At 44.1% G+C, this 21,090-nt stretch overlaps 1 long non-coding RNA gene across 1 annotated transcript in view; it reads left to right on the top strand.

The window, feature by feature from the left end:
• Positions 1-906: 906 nt before the first annotated feature.
• LOC121168668 overlaps positions 907-21,090 on the top strand; it is a 50,662-nt gene continuing 30,478 nt past the window's right edge. Inside the window, exon 1 of the long non-coding RNA XR_005885739.1 lies at positions 907-959. This is a non-coding gene — a long non-coding RNA (uncharacterized LOC121168668). The remainder of the gene's footprint in view (positions 960-21,090) is intronic.

Raw genomic sequence — 21,090 nt, forward strand, 5'->3', positions numbered from 1 at the left:
TCAGACCCCAGCACAGAAAAAATTTGCAATATAAAGTGCAGATAGAAATGTAAGTAGAATTCCCACGAGGCTTAGGCAATGTGCTACTGTTTATTACCTCTGTATTTGGAACAAAGTAGGTTCAGCAATAATTTTTTCCATTTAGACTTAAAAAAAAATCTATCTCTGAAGAAGTTGGTCGTGGGAATCCCTTCATTCTTTTAAGACACAACATAAGAGCTCATTGGAACTGCTCCCAATCATTGTGCTTAGGCCTCCAGAGTGGTTATTTAATTAAGAGCGGGGGGAGGAGGGAAACAAAGCAGTTCACCACCAGAAGGGCCTGTGTGTCCCAGCAATCTGGACTGTGTGCAGGTACAAAGGAGTGTCTTTACCCATCCAGGAGCAAATCAATGCCAGAGCAAGGGCCCTGCTTCCCATGGTGCAAAGCAGGGAAAGACAGAGATAAGGATGACTCATCCATCATAGCTGCTATCAAAGCTTCTTTTGTTCCTGCTTCCACATACACAGAAATAAATGCTCCAGATGCATGGAAAAAGAAATTTCTAAAATGAAAGTTGGCTATTGGTATGTTAGTTTTAGGAACAGGAAGTGCTGACCTCAAATGCTGCTTTTGATTGTATTCTAAAAGTACATCACCGTTCTTCTTCTTTCTAAGATTTATTTATTTATTTGACAGTCAAGTTACAGAGAGAGTGCACACATACAAGAGAGAAACACACACACACACACACACACACTCGCATATTTATTCTTCAGCTGGTTTACTCCCCAGATGGTGCTGACAGCCAGGGCTGGACCAGGAGGAAGCCTGGAGCTAGGAGTTAGGCACTTCATCTGGGTCTGTCATGTGGACACTTGGTCCATCTTCAGCTGTTTTTTCAGGCCATTACTAGGGAGCTGAATTAGAAGCGGAGCAATTAGGACCCCAGCCAGCACTCATACAGGATACCGGTGCTGTAAGTAGTGGCTTTATTTGTACAATACAAGTCTGGGTGCTGGCTCCAGTACCTTGCCTTTTCAAGTATTTCTTAAGTGCTTTCAGTTGCTTTACTTTAGTTAAGCCTTTAAACCCTGCAACAAAGGACCTTAAAACTCTCTGCATAACTAACACACAAGGATCCTTTGCAGCAGGACCCCAATTGACTGTGTTTTGGTGAGGATGAACTGCCGTGGTCTTCTGAGAGCACAATATGGGTACAATTTTTAGAATCAGAGCATGGGTTTGCATCGTGGCAGCACTATTGTCTACTGTGAAGCTCTGATTTTGCTGTGTATGATGTCTTTATGTCAGCTCCTCCTCTCTAAGATGGTAATAAAAAGATGCACATTGCATGTGGTCAGTCATACAGAATGCTTAGATTCAGGGTTGGAACATGCTAACTTTAAGAGTAATTGCTACCTACTACAACTATTATTTTTATTATTATGCTTTATCCTTATTCCAAGGAGGCAAACTTGACCCAGGTCTGCCTGATTCAGTTCCTGTGGTCTAAGGTAGGGTATGTCCAAGCTGAAGTGTCCTGAGAGTGTTCAAGTGAGCTTACTGACCTGAGACTTCCCAGGTACTTAGCCGAGGAAGAATTCCTTCATGCTGTCTGAAGTGACAGGATGGGCTCCAGCTGGTGGCAACAGCCTTAGAGTCAAATTCTTTCCCCCAGAACGTCTGTCCTGAGTCCATGAGGGCCTCTGTCTTGTTCAGGCATCTCCTAAGAATTTGGTTATACATACCCATCAATTTTGTCGTCAAAATGTTGTGTTACTATTCTGAAAAAGGTCTTCCAAATTGTATAATATTTATATCCTACAAAAGCAGAATCTACCTCCTTCATAAGACTTGTCATGGGGAGAGAACACTTTTCAAATATTTATTTACTCATTTGAAAGACAGTTACAATGATGGAATGGGAGAGAAGGAGGGAGATTTTCCATTCACTGGTTCATTCCCCAAATAGCCACAATGATAGGGCTGGGCCATGCCAAAGCCAGGAGCCCAGAAATTCATCTAGGTCTACCACAGGGGTATTAGGGACCCAAGCACCTGGGCCATCCTCTGCTGCTTTCCCAAGCACATTAATAGGAAGCTGGATTTGAAGCAGAGAAGCTGGATTTTGAGCCTGTGTTCAGATTAATTTTTTTTCTTTGTTGGAGAAAACCTCTGTAAATAGATTCAACTTAAGCCATATATAAGAAACTTGGGAACCTGCATGGTGACATAGCGATCTCGCCTTCCTTCTGTGGTGCTGGCATCCGATATGGGTGCTGGCTCATTTCCTGGTTACTCTATTTCAAATCTGCCTGCTAATGGCCTAGAAAAGTAGCAGAAGATGGTCTAAGTTCTTGGCCATTCCATCCACATGGGAGATCTGGAAGAAGCTTCTGGCTCTTGTCTTCAGAGAAGCCCAGGTGGCCATTTGGGGTGTGAACCAGAGGATGGATGATCTCTCTCTCTCTCTTGTTTCTTTCCCCCTTTCCCCATGATTCTGATTTTTAAATAAAATAAATGCATTTTTAATGAAGAAAATAAAATATTATCATTTTTGCTGAGGCATACCTCTCCATTTTGGGAAGATAAGCTGGACTATAGAAAATGATCAAGTTTGCTTCCTCCAATTACATATTTGGAAAAGAGGGGGTTTATTAAGCTTTCTTGCCAGATAATTTTAATATGCTCCTCTAAGTTGGCTGGCCACCATTGTAATGGATAAGGAGACCTGACTGCCTGTTAATGTAGCATGTTTTATCTCCAGAACTCATTATGGTTGTCATGGTGCCTCATCCAGCTCTGCACCTTCACTCCAGAAGTGTCACCTGCTGACAGTGAAGATGGTGTCTGTGCCCAGGATTTCCCTAAGGGAAGGAACATCCCCACCCTGGTACACTTCTGGTTTCTGTACATTTCTAGTCCAAGAAGGTTTAGCCCTCAACCTTAATTTGCCCTGCATCTGAAGGTTCTGCCCAATGTCAAAGCTCCTCTGAGGATGAAACTTTCCTGCATTCTCAGATTCATTTCTCCTCCACCTGGTCCTGTTCTTCCCACTTTCTCAAAAGTGTTGTTCTCATGTGCATTCCCACTCAGGTCTCTGCTTCAGGGCAAGTGCTCCATCATAGGCCCTGGTTCCTGCTTCTTCCCTTTCCCATTGTCAACAGAAGCTTCCCAGCCCTACTCACAAGGCAGCCCAGGGAAGAAACAGTTACAATTTTCAGAAATAAGGCAGGGGCCAGCATTGTGGTGCAATGGCTTCAGCTCTACCAGTGACACTGGCATTCTTTATCAGAGTGCTGATTCGAGTTCCAGCTGTTTTGCTGTTGATCCAGCTCCCTGCTCATGCTCCTAGGAAAGCAGAGGCAGATGGTCTCAAGTGCTTGGAACCCTATCATTCACAGGGTTGGAGTTCTAGGCCCCTGGCTTCAGCATGACATAGCCCTGGCCATTGTGGCTATTTGGGCAGGGTAAACCAGTTTGTAGATGTCTGTATAATTCTACTTTCCAAATAAATACAATAAACTTTAAAAATATAAGATAAATTTGTGAGACACAAGTTATAGTCATATGAAGACAACTTTGACAGTTTCTAGGTAAACAATAATAGACTAAAGAAATAGAAAGGATACGTTAGAGAGTATAAGCCAACGAAAGAGCTTATAGAAATACATGTAACAATAGATAACATAGATGAGGTTAAAAACAGGCTACAAGCTGATATATATTTTTTAAAGATTTATTTTTTTTATTTTTATTGGAAAGACGGATATACAGAGAGCAGAGACAGAGAGGAAGATCTTCCGTCCGATGATTCACTCCCCAAGTGAGTGCAACAGCCGATGCTATGCCTGTCCGAAGCCAGGAGCCTCTTCCGGGTCTCCCACACGGGTGCAGGGTCCCAAAGCTTTGGGCCGTCCTCTGCTGCCTTCCCGGCCACAGGCAGGGAGCTAGATGGGAAGCAGGGCCGCCGGGATTAGAACCGGCGCCCATATGGGATCCCAGGGGGTGCAAGGCGAGGACCTTAACCACTGCACCATCGTGCTGGGCCCACAAGCTGATATTTTTTAAAAGCAAAAAGGAAATGAGATTAAGAATGGTGATGAAAAGCTGAAATAGTATATAAAATGCTGGAAAATGCATGTGGAAGGATGAAAAAAATTGTGATTTTTTAAAAAGTAAAAGCAATTGTTCAAAAGATTAAACACAGAATTACTACATGATCCAGCAATTCCACTTTCAGAATGATCCCCCAAATAATTGAAAACGGGCTTAGACTGTTACACATCCATGTTCATAGAAGCATTATTCCCAGTGGCCAAAATGTGGGAGCAAAGCAAATGAGAATGAACAAAGTGCATAGTTATACAATGAAATATATTATTCAGCATTAAAAGTAAATTCCAACACATACTACAGTATGGATGAATTTTGGAGACAGTAGGTGAAATAAACCAGACACGGAGAGATAAATGTTGTATAATTCCATTTACATGAGACACCAGAGCAGTCAAATCCATAGAGACAGAAAATAGAACAATTATGAATGGCTTGGGGAAGGAAAAATGGAGAACTCAGTCTCTTGGGTTTCAAGTTTCAGTTTGGAGCAATGTGAAAGTCTAGAAATGATGGAGATGAGGGCTGTGCAGTCTGGGAATGCACTTAGTCCTAAAGGATTGTGCACTTAAGATGATCAAGACATTGGCATAGGCGAAAAGTTCTTGGATAAGACCCCAGCAGCACAAGACACAAAAGCAGAAATAGACAAGTGGGATTACATCAAGCTAAGATGCTTCTGTACTGCAAAGGAAATACTCAAGGAAGAGGCAATGGACAGAATGGAAGAAAATATTTACAAACTATACATCTGATAAAGGATTAATATCCAGAATATAGAAGGAACTCAAGAAACCCAACAACAACCAAACAAGCAACCCAGTTAAGAAATGGGCTGGGTAGGGATATGAATGGGCATTTTTCAAAGGATGAAATACAGGTGGCTAACGGACACAGTAAAAAATGCTCAGAATCACTACGCACCAAAAATCACAAATAGAATAACTATCATCCAAAACTTAAATTTCAAAGAAAAATTGTTGGTGAAGCTATGTGGGAAAATGTATTGTTCACTGTTGTTAGGAATGTAAAGTTGTATGACAACTATATAAGACAGTATGGAGATTCCTCAGATATCTGAAAATAGGTCTACCACATGACCCAGCCATCCCACCACTGGGATTTTACCCAAATGAAATGAAACTTTCATATGGTAGAGTTATCTTTATCCACATGTTTATAACAGCTCAATTCACAACAGCTAAGGAATGGGATCCACCCATATGCCCATCAACTGATGATTTGATAAAGACATGAATGGATAAAAACATTATACACAGATACACACACACAATGGAATAATACTCAGCTATTAAAAAATGAAATCCTATCTTTGGCAACAAAATGGACCCAACTGAAGATTGTTATGTTTAGTGAAATAAATCAACTTCTAAAAGGCAACTATCATGTGTTTTCCCTGATTTGTGATAGCTATTATACAGGATGCAAAAAAATATAATATGTATAAGTGAAATTGACATTTTGAAATTTGATTGTTGCTTATAGACCTTGAGTGTGCTCTTGAGCTACTTATTACTTTTCTACTTATTACTTATTACTTATTCAGTTTTCAACTTTTTGTTTTCTGGAGGATTATGCTTCTGATTCGAAGAAAACAACGCATGCCATTATAAAAATTAAGAGAAAAAAGAAAGAGGGAGGGTGGGAAAGAGGGAAGGTATATGCAAAGTAATATAATGCTTCTTTTAAAATATATATATATTTTTTATTTGAAAGGCAGATTTACAGAGAGAGAATTAGAGAAAGAGAGAATTAGAGAGAACTTCTGTTTGCTGGTTCATTCCCTAAATGGCATCAACAGCCAGAGCTGAACTGATCTGAAGCCAGTCAGTAGCACCTTCCCCCAAGTTTGTCATGGGTGTAGGAATCCGAGCATTTGAGCCACCCTCTGTCACTTTCCCAGTCCATATGCAGGAAGCTGGGTTGAAAGTGCAGCAGCCAGAGCTAAAACCAGCACCAATATAAGATGCCAGTGCTACAAGTGAAGGCTTAGCTTGTTGGACCACCATGCTGGCCCCATTATTATGCTCTTAAAACTATGTATTAAATACATGAAATTCATTTGTTTTTCATAAATTTTTAAATGATCAAGATGTTGATTTTTAAAGTGCATATCTTAACAAAATAAAAAATCTCATCACTAAATTTTAAAAATAAAAATGAAAAGTTTACAGATTTGAGGAACAAATAGTTTAGGAAAAACTTTGATGACAAGCTTGTCAGTCTTTGATTCTGAGCAGAGCTGTATATGCTTCAGTGAGGAATGTGTATGGTGTAGAGACGAATGAACATGATGGGCCTGCCATTCCACCCTTATCATCTTCAGGTTACCAATAATGGCAAGTTTTTCATCTGTGTCTTCAAGCGCCTGAAGACAAGCCTCCTGAGTTGAATACCTGCTCTGGAAACTTTGCAGACATCTGCCGTTATCCATGTGAAGAGAAAAGGAGCAGAGAACAGGCCTCAGCTTGGAAAGAAGACACTCCTCAGAACAGAAGTGGAGAGGAAGGAATCCTGGCCAGGATGGATTGTTATGACTCACCAACTTATCTTAACCAGAAAATTGGGGGCCAGCAGCTATTTTGAGCTGTGGCTGGAGGAAGTCTGTCTTATGCATTGGAATGGAAGTCTTGGCAACTCTCACTGTGGTTTCCTGACAATTGTCCGCTTTTTTTCCCTGACATTCTTCCTAGCACGTAGTCCAAGCACTGAGAGGTCTTCTCACAGGGAGACTTGGATTAGGAAAATACTCCCAAGAGGAAGCTGCTCTTCCGGATCCGGAGGAATGAGAAAGACAAGTGTGATGTGATTGTACCTGCTCTGCTCCCATGTGAACAGCAGGCGAGAGTTCCACCCAACTGAGTCAGTGCCAGTGTTTATTTCCCTTTATCCTTCAAAACCTTGATTTTTCCAGAAAAGTCATCCTGAGGAAATTCCATTTGTGTTTTTCCCTTAAAATATGCTAACTTACTTAGGTCACTTTTTTTTTTTACGTTGACTATTTTTTGATTCTCCAGATTTGTATTCCACAGATATGTCTCAAATGCCTTACCATGTGTTTCTATGCTAAGAACTGTGAAAGTTTGGAGATTGATGCTAGCAGAAGCCATTTTGTTGGTGAGGATATAGATCCAGAATTGCCCTATCAAATACAGTAGTAATTAGTCACATGCTGCTATCTAAATGAGAAGAAATTAGAATTAAAACTTAGTTCCTACATCATGTCAGTCACATTTCAATTTATCAATAGACTTCTGGCTATTGGATACCATGTTTCACAGGACGGATACAGAATAATTCAAGGTTTTGTGGTACTGTGATAGCTTAAAGAGTTCATGTGAAATTGCCCTTGTGTCATTCAGGGCAAATCTCTGATCTCTGTAAATAGTCAGTTTTCCTGTTTTTTACTTTCTACCAACATGGGAAAAAAAATGACTGCCTGAAACCATTATACTTGTAGACACCAAAAATAGAAAAGTAATACTAATAGAAAAGTAAAACAGAAATGCACATATTTCAAAAGATTATCTGTGTATTTGACTTTAGCTAGAGAGAAATACCAAAATGCATGACTTTTGTTTTAGCAAAACAAATCCCTAAAACTGTTGAACCCATGACATAAATGGTTGCCATGAGTCCCTGAAGAGCATGCCCTCATTTCAGTTGTGAAACTGAAGACTTCACAGGCTCATCCTTGATGAATAAACTGAATCTGAAACAACTGGCTACCTTAAACAGAGAATTGATTAAGTATTTCCTTCTTTTCAAATATTAAAGACATGTCACTGTCAATCAAAGCTTCTGAAAATAAGATATTGCCAAGTGATACGGTTCTGGCCAAAGCAGACAATCCTGATACTATGCACCTGCTATTGTAGGGAAAGGCCATGTCAGTCAGCCTTGTTGAAGGGATGAAAGGGCACTGTGGGATCTTCTGTGTTCCTTGGGAGGGGATCATTGGCACCCTCAGGGAATGGCTGCTCTGGCCAAAGGGAAGAATCAGAATGCCCTGTATCATCCCATGGGGCTACAGAACAGTTAAAAATGAATATATGTTTTCCTGGCTTAAGGTATTATATCTTACGCAGTGTTTATTTTCCTTTTTCTTATTGCCAGGGTTCACTGAAAGCAAGTTCTGGCATTACCACAAACAATAACAGGCTCTGTCTTGAGGCCTGTTCTCTGTGCTGTCTATGCTGAGTGATTTCATCCCACCATGGGCTTAAAAACCCATGTGTAGGGGCCAGGCACAGTAGTCTAGTGGTTAATGTCCTTGCCTTGCACACAGTGGGATCCCATATGGGTGCCAGCTCTAATCCCAGCGGGCTTGCTTCCCATCCAACTCTCTGCCTGTGGCCTAGGAAAGCAGTCAAGGACAGCACAAAGCCTTGGGACCTTGTACCTGTGTGGGAGACCAGGAAGAAGCTCCTGGCTCCTGGCTTTGGATCGGCTCAGCTGTGATCATGGCGACAACTTAGGGAGTAAGTCAGCAGATGAAGATCTTCCTCTCTGTCTCTCCTCCTCTCTGTGTATCTGTCTTTTCAATAAAAATAAAATAAATCTTAAAAAACTCCAAGTGTAGGTTGATGGTTCCAAAAAGACTTTTGGGGTGTTCAGCTGTGGGGCTCAGGTGAAAGCAACCCTCAGCAGTGTGGTGACTGCGAGGGGTACCTGAGCCAGGTTGGACCCAATGCTTTGTACTAAGGCCATGGCTATTGCCACGGTGAGTCCTGAGCTTTTGGGCAGCCAGTGCTCCAAGTGGCACAAGGCTCCACCTGCTGGCTGCTCGGTGGCAAGCTCTAGGGTTTTGGGGTATGTAATAGCTGCCAATGTGAGTGTAGATGAGGGATGAATCCTGGTGACTCCCAACGAAGGGGTTACTGAATTTGCTCCTAAGCATGGTGACTAAGACCTGGTGGTTTGGAGCAGAGAGTCTATATGATCTGTTCAGGTCAGACTGATTCACCAGCCCACATGGGAGTTCTGAGATGGGCTGTTAGCATAGAACATTGCTGACTGCTACATACTAGTCCTCCTGAAAGCTATGGTTGAGGGCCTGTCTAGCAGGCTAGAGCCCAGTACCCGACTGAGTGTTGGAACAGGGGATGGGTCACATTAGGAAGAGTCATGACACCAACCAGCATGCCAGAGAACCAGGTCCAGGGATTGATGCTGAGGGAAATAAATGGGCCCAACCCTGTGGAAATAAAGTCCTGCTGGTTAGCTTAAGAGTTGGGGTGGTGATGGGATGAGCTAGGAATGACTGTGGAATCCATCGATACTCATGAGTGCTGGAGCTAGAAACAGGCTAGGCAGTTCTACCCTACAGTACCTGCATGTGCATCCTACCACAGGGTGTGTGGTGGGCTGGGCTGCAATATCCTCCTGCTCATACAAAGGCCAAGATGGAGTGGCAGGCTACGCCGGGCAAGGACCTAGCACATGTTGGGGCATGTGAACTGTAGGTCAGGGAGTGGACCAAGTAGGGGAACCTAGGAACTTGGGGAACCTGTTGGAGGTCACAACTCCCACTGCTGAGCATGCGTTTCAGGTCTGGTGTTGGGCAGTTTGAGCAGGGTAACTGCAACTGTTGGCTAGTGTGTGGGTTGGCTTTGGAGGGGTGCGGCAGGGAAGGGCCGAGCCAACTTTACCTCACCACCAAAAGCAGAAACTAGGCTGGAGCACAGATCAAGCTCAGCTAGGCTATCATACCTACCAGGTTGCATGAGACTGGGAGGGGAGCAGATGGAGTAGGGCCAGGTTCTAGCACCCTCCAGCGAGTGGTGGGACTTGGTTTAGGCTGGGTCAGGCCAGGCTACAGCACCTAAAGGCAAAGATCATGACAGGTGTGGGACTAGCCCAAGCTGGGTTGGAGCAGCCACCTAGTAGGAGAGCTAAGGGGACACCCTGTCTGGGTTGTGGTTCTCACTGGTAAGCATGGGGCTGGAATGGGAACTGTGTTCTGGTCTGGATATGGCTAGCTGCAGCATAACTTGGCACAAGTGTGGACTGGAGCTGGGTATGCTGGACTGGGCTAGACCCAAGCAACCACTGGTGCTCGTGAGAACCAGGATAGGTGTAGGATGGGCTAGGCTAGGTTTTTGCCCCTGCTGAGCCTGGTATGAGCTGTGTGTGCATGTAGACCAGGATAGACTGGGCTGTACCCACAATTGTAATTGGAATGGGTTGAAGCTGGTAAGGAAAGGCCATTATTCCTCCTAGATCAGAAGGTAGACTGGGTATGGCTAGCCCATGGACCCACCTGTGTGCATGAGATCTGGCATTGGGAATGATTCTAATGGAGAAGCCTGGGAAACACCTCTGTTGGGACACAGTCCATGCAGGTGTGTGCAACAATCATGATAGGGAGCAGCCCAGACCAGACCAAGGAATGGTACTCAGTGGCATACATTTGGCGCAGGTCAAGTACAAGCCAGTCAGGGCCAGTTCACATCACCTGCTGGCGAATCTGAGCACAGAGTGGAGTGTGGGTCGGGCTTGGTCCAACTGCAACACACACCAGTACACATGAGGGCTTGGACTGGGTGCCAGCTGAGCTGGGTTAGACATTAGCCCCCACCAACCTGAGCTGGAATTGGAGGTAGGCTGCATTGGGTCCAGCCGGGCTACAACATCCACTAGCAAGAGCTGAAGTGAGGCAGGCCATGCCAGACTTGGCCAATACAACCAAGCATCACACTCAAGACTCAGTGGGGGAAGAGGTAAAGCTGATAGGGGGAATGTGGAGGGCTCTACTGCTGGAACACCTCCTGCTGGAGAGCGTGAGTTGGGATGGGGTCAGACCAGACCAGGCAGAGCTACAATACGTGTGGGCCTCAAGTGAGCTAGATCAGGGCAAAGCCAAGCTTGGTTGACTGTCCCTACTGGTGCAAGCATAAATCAGAGTGGATGAAGGTTGGTTGGGCTTTGTTGCAGCATCAGCTGGCAGATGCTGGCACTGGGGGCTAATTCAGTCAAGTTAAGCTGCAGAACCACCTGGAAAGTGCATGATCTGGGAGTGGGAATGAGCACAGTAGGAAAATAGTGGGCACCTTCCTCTTGGGTCAACACTCCCACTGGAGAGCATGAGAACCAGCTGAACAGAACGGCACCCACCAGCACGTGAGTGGGCTGGATGCCAGGGCTGGTTGAGTTGAACTAGGCTTCAATGGTCATTGACATGTATGAGAGCTGAATGGGATGTGTGGGACAGAATGGATCAGTCAGCTGTACACATTGGCAAGCACAGGAACCAGGGCAGGGGGAGGGCCTGATGAGGGTTATGGGAAGTCACTCGAACTAGGCTGCAGCACCCACTAGTTTGTTTAAGGGCCAAGTGTGTGGTGGGCAGAATCAGGCTGGGCTGCAACATCTATTAGTTCATGTGGAAGACAGGGCTGGATACAAAACTGATTCAGCAATTGCAACCACCAACATATGCACAAACTGATTGGGGTGCCAGGCTGTGCCAGGCTTTGTACTGGCATACACATACAAGAATCAGGCCTGGGATCACCTCAGATGAAGTTTCTTTGGGGATTCCCTCCAACTCAGAACCACAAACAATGAGAAGTGCAGGTTCCGTGACCTGACCATGGAGTGCATGTGTCAAAACCGAGCCTCCTTAGAGGCTCAGGCAGAACAGTAAACAGCAAATCCAAGTGCACATGGAGGATATGGCAGTCCATTGGAACCTGGTACCACAACAGAGGATGGAGGACAGAACAAATGGGTCAACTACCCCAGCCGTGTGTTGGCAGTGAAAATCTGGACAAACGGAGGCTAAGTTGGACTATGTCAGCCCATGGATTCTGGAGAGATTTCATCATGCTTAGAATGGTGAGACTTGCAGCAATTCAGAACTGTTGAACCATCAAAACCACTTGAGCAGTGCCCTTGGAGTATGCCCCACATTGACATCAGTGGCCTGGGTTGTGTGGGAGACTGGGTGGGGCTTCTCCCTTCATCTCTCCCCTTACCCCAGATCTAGAAAAAACAATAATGTGGAAACAATGGTCTTGCCCACTTTCCTGTAGCCCTTGACCCATTGTGCCCTAATCAACTATGTAAAAATTATCCAAAAAAAAAAAAGGACTTTTCTCCAGGCCTGTTCTGCCCCTGGGGGCAGGTGACTTTGATTCTGTACTTGGGTGTCTAATAGGTGTCTTAGGTTAACAAGTCCACACAGAACTCTTAATCCTATCCTTCCCCTAAAGTGGCTCCACTAGCATTCTCTCATTCTCTGAAAATGGTAGCATGGCCCACCAAGATGCTCAAGTCAAAACTTAGAATAAGTGTTTGGACTAGTGATTAGGATGCCCTCGTCCTGCATCAGAATATCTGGCTTTGATTCCTGGCTCTGGCTCTTGACTTGGCTTCTAGTGCAGACTCTGGAAAGCCACACACTGTTGCTAGAAGGCCTGGACTGAGTTCCAGACTCCTGGCTTTGGCCTGGTCCAGCCCCAGCTGTAGTGGACATTAGGGAAGTAAACCAGAGTGGAAGATGTATCTATCACCTATCACCTATCATCTATCATCTATCTTTCCCTTTATCTTTCTATTATCTAGCACCATCCTTTTCTCTGGGTCTGTCTTTCATCTGTCCTCCCAAATAAATGAAACAAAATAAAAACTCTTTAAGTCATATCAGATGATACCCACCTTTGCTATCACTTCTGCAATACTATCATTCTATTTCCAAAACGTACTCAAGTGTCTCCTTCACTTGAAGTTCCTGCCATCTGCTGCAGCAGATCCAGCACTGGCTCCCTGAACTGCCTTAAGAGCCTTGCTTCCATCACCTTACATCCTGGCCAACTTGTCAGTGGCAGTAGAGGACTCCTTGGATTCACTCTCAAATTTAAAATGACAGGAAGTGAATAGTGATGACAGAAGGAAGGATATAAGATAGATTCAATGCCAAGGTCTTGTCCAAGTAACGATTTTGTTGTGTGTGTGTGTGTGTGTGTGTGTGTATGTTGGGTGGTGAGGTTGCAGAAGAAGGAAGTGAGGAAAATCTTGGACTAGGAAGAAGCGTAGAGGAAACATCTGAACTACTAAACATGTTCTGAGTTTTTATCATCTGTATACAAATTTTGTGGGTGGACAAACATATGTATGTAATTTATGCCTTTTTTTTATTAAAAAGAGAAAGAAACATGGAATAACTTCTTGCCAAGAATTTGAAGACAATTTGGCAGGGATATTGTGGGATCTACTTCCTTGGCTTTCTTCCAGAATAAGACAGAGTCCCGGCTGCCTGGAGGTGTTCAGTGCCTAGAATTAAGATGTAATCAGAAGTCACACTGGTTCTGCTTAATTCTATCCTTGGCCCTGTGTTAGGTGCATTGTTATGAATCTTTAATGTGTTACTTAACATTTCATCAGATAGGAGTATTTAAGGACATTATGAATAATTAATGCACTGGGCAGGCAGAAGGTTGAAAGTATTCAGCTTCAGCCATCCTCACTTTAGGACCAAATGACTGTGGGAATTTTTGGAATCAAAAATAGCCATCTAAGAAGCTGGTGCTGTGGCACAGTGGGCTAAGCTGCTACTTGTAAAGCCAGAATCCCATACCAGAGAGTTGGTTTGAGTTCCGTCTGCTCCATTTCTGGTTTAGCTTTCTGCTCATGTACCTGGGAAGGCAGGGCAAGGTGGACAAAGTCCGTGGACCCCTGTCACCCATGTGAGAAATCAAGATGGTGTTCTGGCTACTGGTTTCTACCTGTCCCAGCCCTTTGACACATGAACCAGTGGAAGATAGTTCCCTTCCTTTCTCTTCAACTCTACATTTTCTGTGACCCTGCCTAAATAATACATAAATAGGCACTTTAAAAATGCAGCCATTTGTTTGCTAGGCCTTTCCTGGAAGTGTCCAAATGCTACTGTGTCCATCATCTTCATGAAGAAGCCAGAACAAGAATGTCTTGGAAATTGGCACTTCTAGGGCTAAGTAGACATGCTCCATATGTGTTGTCATCTGCAGCAGGTGCTTGAACTTGTATGGATGGGGTGGGTGAACAGGAAGCTTAGTGTGTAATACACAGCACAGTAGGCAAAGCAAGGATTCCACAACTATAATAGCTGGCTGACCCTAGTGGGCCCACTGCTGCCACCTACTGGATGTGAGCTTGGGCAAGCTTCTGAATCTCTACGCTTAAAATAACCATAAATTATTGTCCCAGTCTCATGGCTTTGTTTAAATATTTTATGTTTTAAGACATGTCAATAACTATTCCTGGCATGTGATAGACTTTTTAGTTAAAAAAAACCCTGTGGTGCATAGAAACTGAATATGTATATAGGAACAGATTAGTCTTACATCCATTGATGCAAAGCTTTTGTTATAATCGTTGCTCTGCACTCCTTCCACATAGGAGTACCAAGGTGACAGAGGTGGGCTGGGCACCATAGGAAGGGGAAGGAAGCCTCCTGGTACTGGCTCATATTTGCACAATGTTATTTACATAATGTGAGCAGGGTTGGGGCATGGACGTGGCATCCGGAGAGCTGAATTCAAATCCTGGCCCTGTCACCACCAGCTGTGTAGCCTTCACTGATCCCTGCCGTCGGATTCCTCTACTGTGTGTTGAGGAGTTGAATTGTGGAACCTGTAAAGCACTTCTGGCCCTGACATCCCATGGTTCTGTTCTTTGCACTCAGCCTTGGCCCTAGCACTGCTCCGGTTTGGGTGAATTGCTGTGATGGGGAGCAGAGGCTGGAGGGCTGCAGCTGTGTGAGAATGTCTGCAGGCACCTCAAGTGACAAACGTACTTGAACAAATCTTTCTCCTGCGCTCACTGACATTGATTTTTCCAAGTGCTGCATCGAAGCGCTGCTGGGATGGATGGAAAAGAGTACACGTTGTTCTTCCCTGAGTCCACAGAGGGCAGGCCCTTGCAGAGCTGTCTGCTCTGTCTGCCTTTATGAATCTCCTGGGCCCTCTGCAGGCACACAGCACACACCATCATCTGAAGACAGAGGGAGGCATGGGGGAGCAATACTCTCACTGGCTTCTAAGCACAGCTTCAAGGCTCTTGTCTCTAGTATCCCAAATTAGTCTCTTGGGCCTTGAATTTCCTAAACTATCACTGAAGACAATCTCATTGAGGCTACTTTGGATTATTAAAATGCTCATGACAGCTCCTTGCCCATTATCAAGTCCTATGATATGGGTGAGGCTTTCTTTTTCTCAGGAAATTCCTGGTGCTCAACAGAAAACACTGACAAATACCTCCAGCATTTGGGATGGGTTTGCCTTGTTTTCCCCAGAACACATCCCTAACACTTGGGCAGGAGGAGCTGAGAGTATAGTCATGGATTTCTATTTGCCATGCAGAGCAGGGTTTGAGAGAAGAATATGTAAGTCTATGTTGAAAACAGAATCTAGCCAGCAAGACTGTGGGTTATGCTTGGCATTGGCTGCACAAAGCTAACTAGGAGGCCAATGGTCCAGAAAGAAAAACACATTTGACATAGATAACCATTGTTTATGATGGAGGAAATACAGGTGTTATGGGAGCATAAAGCAAGAGCATGAAACCCAGATAGGGAAGCCCTCCTGGAGAAGATATGGTTAAAGCTGAGTCTAGAAAATTGGTAGGAGCTGGTGGGAAAATACAGATTTTAAGAAACAAAACTCAAACCAGAAGGTAGTGCATGTGCCAAAAGCAAGACAGAAAGACTGTATTGGAGAAGTCAAATGGCTTAGGATGTTGGAGTGTAGGACCCTGCTTTGGGGCATATGGAAACAAGGGAAGAGGGGAAGTATCAAGAGAATAAGCAGGGGAGAACAGAACTTCTTTCTGACTTCCAGTTTAAAAGGCTATCCATGTTGTTATGACTACAAAGGATAAATTATTTGTGTAAGGTTGTCTGAATGGAGTGCAGGGAAAATTGCTGCTAAAGTGTGTTGTGGATGGAGCAGGCACCACTATGGCCGAAACACTGGTTAAGACTTTCCCAGGAGACCCCCACTGCAGGTGATTATCAGGGAGAGAGGTGTCACATAACAGGCTAATCACGTCCTAGACATGTGGTATTTGTACAATAGCTGACAATATTCCAGATGTGCCGCATTTCCTGTGCCAGAAGACGTTAATGAAACTCTGGGGACAGGAAGTGTGTGTGTCTGACAATAGAACAGAATCAGACTAATCTAACATTTCATACTCCTTCTGTGATCTTGGCAGATAACCCACATCTTGATCCCTCGTTCTTCTTTCAGGTACTTTCCTAAGGCTGGTTTGGAAAGCATAAGGATCCTCCTGAGCAGAAATCTTTTAGAAATGGTACAGACAAATCCTAAATCCCAAACTCCTTTTCCCCAGCTGGGGCTGCCCTGCAAGAGGAACCACTGTTGTTTTCAAATGCAAGCAAACAAAGCCTTGAACAGTGTAGTCACTTCTCCCAAACAGATGCAATGTAAGGACCAAACCAGGGCTGGAACCTTGGCTGCATGACTCTTCCCCGTGCCTGTCAGGGGGTAAACATGCCGTCCTCAAATGTCTGTATGGCAAGGGAAAATGAAATCAGAAAAGTAGGTCAAGTATGTGTGGGGGCTTCTGCTTTGGGCCTTCTCTGCATGGCCAGACAGCCCCACTTAGCAAATCTCCACAGATGCACAGGAGTATATGGGCTTCCATCACCCTCCATTCTGCATTCCTCTCTGATCTTTGCATCCAAGATTGACATGACTTAATCAAATGAGGAGGACTGTGGTTTAAGCAACGATGCTACTTAGCACCAGCAAATGAAGAATTTCTCAAAGGTTCTGTAACTAAGGCTGCCTTAAAGAGGGCCTTTTGCTCGAGCCAAGGCTTTCTGGGCACCTAACAAGTTAGCCAGCAACAGAGAACAAATGAGCCTTCTCAGTTTGCTTTCTAACTCTTCCCTTCCTTTGTGCCAAACGAACAAACGCAAGAGACGGGGTAGCCAGAGTGTGAGATGCCTTCGCAAGGAATGCTGTTTGACTGATAGCTTTGTCCTCTGCCCAGCCTCCCACCTCCTAGACAACAGAAATGGGCAACACCTGCGTGAACACCATCTGTGAAGGAGGCCTGAGCAGGCAGAATGTCTAATTATAAAATGATTTCCAAAATACTGGCCAAACCCCAGGGACACCGAGTTGGAAGAGCTGTGGCCTTTCAGGAGGATCCTCCCCTGCTGGCTTGTCCAGGGCTAAGCATGCCCTGCTTCCCTATCACTCATGGTGACGCCCTGCCCTCTAGTGGTGAATCTGTAGGTTGTTATGTCTCCTTGGCCTAATCTCACTAGTATCTGATATGAGCCCCAATCCAAAGTTTGACTCTTTTGAAAGCTTCCAGAAAAAGAGTTCTGCTTGTTAGTGATTTCCTGTGAATAGGAATGAGATAAGCAAGCAGAGAGATGGTGGGCAAAGAATGCTGTATGAGCTGTCTGGACAGAAGACAGTATGGTTATATAAACAACTGCCACTCTCGTCCTCCTTCTTATAAGCTTTATTTCATTTATTATAAAGGCAGAGTTACAGAGGGAAATGGAGAGACAGAAAGAGGGAGATATAAGTTGGGAGGGTAGAGAGAGAGAGAGAGAGAGAGAGATCTTTCACCCCTTGCTCCCGCAAATGCTGCAATGGTGTGGGCTGGGCTCCATTGAAGCCAGCAACCAGGAACTTTTTTGGGATTTCCTGATTATTTGAAAATCAGTCCATCTTACCTTTCAGCATACTGGGTATCTGTCTCCCATGGGCGTGCAGAGACCCATGCACTTAACAATTGGTGTCATACATCATAAACATATACAATCTTGTTAACTTAAAAATCTATCCAAGTAAATTCACCACTGCTTACTCCATGCTAGGAAATATTCCAAACTCTTGTTTTACATATGCTAATTTACTGCTCACAAAAAAACTCATGAAGCAGATCTGGATCTGCTCCATCTCATTGATGAAGAAACTGGCTTAGGGGCAAAAGAGCACTTGTCAGCAAGAAGCAACAATCTCAGGCTCGGACCTATAACATATCATAAGTACCCCACTCGTTTTCTCCTATCACTTCTCTTGAACACAAATCAGTCTGTGGAGGCAGAGCCTGGGTATAGAGAAGGGATTTGCATTAGAGGTCACCGCACTCTGTGGTAACAACAGGATTCCTGGATCGACAAGGGGCAACAAGTCCAAGGTTGTGTGGGCTTTCCAAAACAGTCTACCAGGGAAGTGTGTGCTGGGATGAGCCCTGGCCTCACCAAGCAAGATTGCAATAATGGTGACTTGCACAAGATGAATTAAGGCTTGGCCTCCTGAGAACAGTGGTCATTTTAGTATCAGCCAGTATTCTGTCAATGACCCCAAAGGTGTGAGGTGCGAATGCCCCGAGTCTCACCTGCATTTCCTTTCCAGCCTGTCTTGCCCAACTTCTGTCCCCTTGGCTGTCACCCTTTACCCACACTGGACATTATCTGATCCTTCCAAGTGAATCCTCCATTGGCCCTAGACCATTCTTCCCTGCCTCTCTCACCCTCCCCTTGCTTTCCTCCTACACCCTGCTGACACACTTAGCTTGAATGTGTGTTACTTAGTACACCCAAGCCAGGACAGAATCCCTTCATCACAGGCTCACGGAGCACCTAACACACTCCCTAGTAGCCTCTATCTCCTGTGGATCAATTATTTGTAAAATTATTAGCATAACATTCTATTTTCTGCTAGAAGAGAAGGTTTGTGGGAGGGAGCCTGGAACTTTTAATTTGCCATGATGTCTCAAAGACTTGGCACAACCCTTGACACAGTTCCTGGCTTGGCTCTAACTATAGCCCTAATGATAGCCCTAAATATAACCCTAACTAGAGCTCAACTATACCAAGATTCTGGATATCTTTGCCCTGTTTGATCGCAGTCCCCAGTTCCTGAGGAGGCACTACCTGGCTGGTAGTTTCATGATTTGATGAGTCCTACATGCGTCAGTTGTAGATATCGAGAACTGATAACCAAGTAAATATTTCTGGTCAGAGTTAGTCTAATTCAATCTGGAAATCACCACATCTGTGTAGTGATTTCTGAGTTGCTGAAGTTTTATGTATACTCTCTGGCTTTTATCAACACAGTTTTGAGAGAAGCAAATGCAACTGAAGATAAAATACAGAAGAATAAATAATACAGAAGAATAAAAACTTAACAAAGTTTGTAGTTACTGGGCAGCACTCACCAGACAGGAGGCATGAAGTCAGGTTTTTTCCCTTGAGGTCGAAAGTGTTTATCACCAGAGAGAATAACCCTTTTATATTCATTGGTATGCTTTGGGGAAAAATAAGAGAAACCTTAATTCAATATAATGTACAAAGATTTATGATTTCATATTTATGAAGTTCCCAAGCAGAGGATTCACGTTGATAATTCCCAACTAGCTGAGGTCACCAACAAGAATCAGACATGTTGCATATGCTTGCCCTGCTGGCCAGTTCAGTTTTCTGTTGTGGTCAGAAGGAAGACATGGCAGCTCCTGGCGTTGTCACATCATATACCACCTTGCAAGGGTGGAAAGAGGAACTGCTCTTCTGGAGTGGGTCTTTATAGCAAGAATGCACTCCTTTCCACAAGTCTTCCCGGTGTAGCTTCTACAATGGCCTGGTGTCTTCATAGTCTCTGTTCCTTCCTCTTCATGAAAACTCACTTTGATGTCTGATTCATTCACTAAGTCTTTTGAAAATATCCACTGTCAGGCCCGGCGTGATAGCCTAGTGGTTAAAGTCCTTATTTTGAACATGCCGGGATCCCATATGGGTACCGGTTCATATCCCCGCAGCCCCGCTTCCTATCCAGCTCCCTGCCTGTGGCCTGGGTAAGCAGTCGAGGATGGCCCAAAGCTTTGGAACCCTGCACCCACATGGATGACCCGGAAGAAGCTCCTGGCTTCTGGCTTCGGATTGGCTCAGCTACAGCCATTATGGCTGCTGGGGAGTGAACCATCGGATGGAAGATTTTTCTCTCTCTCTGTCTCTCCTCTTCTCTGTATATCTGCCTTTCCAATAAAAATAAATAAATCTTAAAAAAATATCCACTGTCTACCACAGTTTGGTTATGACATAACAGTAAACAAGCACAGTTACTGATTTTGTTCTGCTTGGAGCAAATGAGGTGTAAGTCTAATGAGGTGGGTTTGACTCTAGAGCAACATTGCTTATGAAGCTCTATAAATGCTTAGATCAAACAAGACTCACATGAACTTTTTTGTGAATTAGTAACTTTATGCATGAGAGACAGTTTGAGCTGTTTTCTTGGATCATGAGTTGTTTATCCAGGAAAAAAGAAAACAGAAAAATATTAGGCAGAGGGAAGAGCCTGGGCAAAAGCCAAGTGTACACTAAATGGAGAGTAGCTACACAGATGAGCTGGAAAAACAGTATGGGGGAATGTGGGAGCTAGAATGAATGATGGAAGGAAACAATTAGATCATTCAGCTAGCTGGAAGAAATCATTGTATTTTCCTTACTAGGGAGTATTCATACAGGTTAATGTGAACTAAAGAACTGTAAGCCAATTCTTGATGATGATACATAGAATAAAAAGGTTTTTGTATCTTTCAACTCTCACTACTTAGGAGGGCATCTATTTTCTCTCTACTTCATGTAACTTAATGAACCAACGAGAGATGGAGCCTGCTGTTTAATGAAAGGATATGTTAGAATGTTTGCTATCTTATTTTTGATATTTTAATATCTGTGTGGTGCTGGATAAATTATTTGACTTATCTGAACTGAAATTTTTCCATCTGCAAAGAAGAAATACTGCCTGATTTTCAGCATTAAGAGACTTTTTAAAATAAAGATTTATTTATTTAGATCGGAAAGGCAGATTTACAGAGAAGGGAAGAGAGAAAGAGAGAGAGAGAGAGGGAGGGAGAGAGAGAGAGAATTCTTCTATCTGCTGGTTCACTCTTCAAACAGCCAAAATGGTTGGAATTGAGCCAGAGACTTCTCCTGGGTCTCC

Source organism: Ochotona curzoniae, unplaced genomic scaffold (genome assembly GCF_017591425.1).
Source record: "Ochotona curzoniae isolate NIBS_2020 unplaced genomic scaffold, NIBS_Ocur_1.0 scaffold_1037, whole genome shotgun sequence".
NCBI lineage: Eukaryota > Metazoa > Chordata > Mammalia > Lagomorpha > Ochotonidae > Ochotona > Ochotona curzoniae.